Genomic DNA, 1,687 nt, shown 5'->3' on the forward strand with positions numbered 1-1,687 from the left:
GTTTTAGGACTTCTTAGGATCTCTTCTTTAGAACTCTTTTCTCTCTTCTCCTCTCCTCTTAATAAAAAAAAACATATATATATAATCCTTAGCAGACTAGGATAGTCCTACATAGACCTTTTAGTTGCATGTTAGGTCGACGATCACTAAAACCCGACTTGCAACCATTAGACAAAGAATTAGAAAAGACTCTTAGGACTATCCGAGTTAGAAACATGGCTGCACCTGGTGAGGATAATCCTCCACGCTCATTGAGAGAATATTTCACTCCATCCTTGTATACCTACTCTCCATGCATTCAAGCACCTCCAGTAGAAGCTACCCAATATGAGATTAAGTCTAGAATTATTCAAATGTTGCCATCATTCTATGGACTTAGTAACGAGGACCCATACAAACACTTGGATGAATTTTTTGAAATTTATTCCACAGTAAAAATCCAAAACTTCTCCGATGATGCCCTTAGGTTGAAACTGTTCCCTTTCTCACTTAAGGACAAAGCCAAGCATTGGTTAAACTCCTTAGACTCTATAACTATTTCAACTTGGGATCATCTTTAGAGAGAATTTCTCAAGAAATACTTTTCAATGAGAAAAACAAATCAAATTAAAAAAACTATCACTAATTTTTTCCAATTGGAGGGTGAACTTTTTCATGAGACATGGGAAAGGTTAAGGGACCTCATTCGTAAATGTCCACACCATGTTGTCCCTAAATGGCAACTTTGTCAGTGTTTTTATGATGGTCTATCGGAGAAACACCGACAAATGGTTGACGTATCATGTGGTGGGACATTCATACTAAAGAGTGAGGATGAAGCCTGGCAGCTCTTTGAAACACTTAGTAAGAATTTCCTATATCATATGTCTGCTACCTTTAGAGAACAACCCATGCCTCAACAAAAAAAAGTGGAATTTATCAGATTGGAAACATCATAGATATCCATAGTAAGGTAGATGAACTGTCCCAAAAATTAGACTGTCTTCTAAATACTGGACAATCCCCAATTCCACCTAATCCAATCCAAGAAGTTTGTGCATTGTGTGCAAGTCCAAACCATTTTGTTAGTGAATGCCCAGCCGCACCTCAATTTCTTGAGTTTGTGCATGAGCAGGTTCAGCAAGCTCAAGTCCAACAAGCTCGCAGACCAGGAAACGATCCATATTCGAACACTTATAACTCCGGCTGGAGAAACCATCCAAATTTTTTTTGGAGATCACAACCAGTGGTTGGCCCTGCCGCACCTCAACCTCAATATCAGGACCCAACATATAGGCATGGACCATACCATCAATTTTAAAATGTTCCTCAACTGTCTACTACTGGTCATAGCTCAGCTTTTGAGGAAAAAGTTTTGAAAGTACTAGAACGATTAGAAGTCAACATTCAGACCCTTAACTCCCACACACAATCCATTGCTAAGCTAGAGACCCAAATAGGTCAACTAGCAACTGCATTCAATAGGAGGGAAGGAGAAAAATTACCTAGCCAACCCGAGAGCAATCCAAGAGGGCAATTTGTGATTGAGAGCTCTAATACCCCAGAAGCTTTTTCTGAACACGCCAAATCAATCATGACTCTGAGAAGTGGGAAGGTCATTGAACACACTAGTAAAACCAATGAGACTGATCCTAAACCTCTAACCGAAGCCAAATCACCTAAGAACAAGGAGGATCTTAAAATGGAG

General features: G+C 39.4%; 1 non-coding gene across 1 annotated transcript; it reads right to left on the bottom strand.

The window, feature by feature from the left end:
* Positions 1–602: 602 nt before the first annotated feature.
* On the bottom strand, positions 603–709 carry LOC140858900 (small nucleolar RNA R71). The gene has a single exon (XR_012142304.1). It is a non-coding gene; the product is annotated as a small nucleolar RNA R71 (small nucleolar RNA).
* Positions 710–1,687: the final 978 nt, after the last annotated feature.

The sequence above is a fragment of the Elaeis guineensis genome, chromosome 6, assembly GCF_000442705.2.
Source record: "Elaeis guineensis isolate ETL-2024a chromosome 6, EG11, whole genome shotgun sequence".
NCBI classification, from domain to species: Eukaryota; Viridiplantae; Streptophyta; class Magnoliopsida; order Arecales; family Arecaceae; genus Elaeis; species Elaeis guineensis.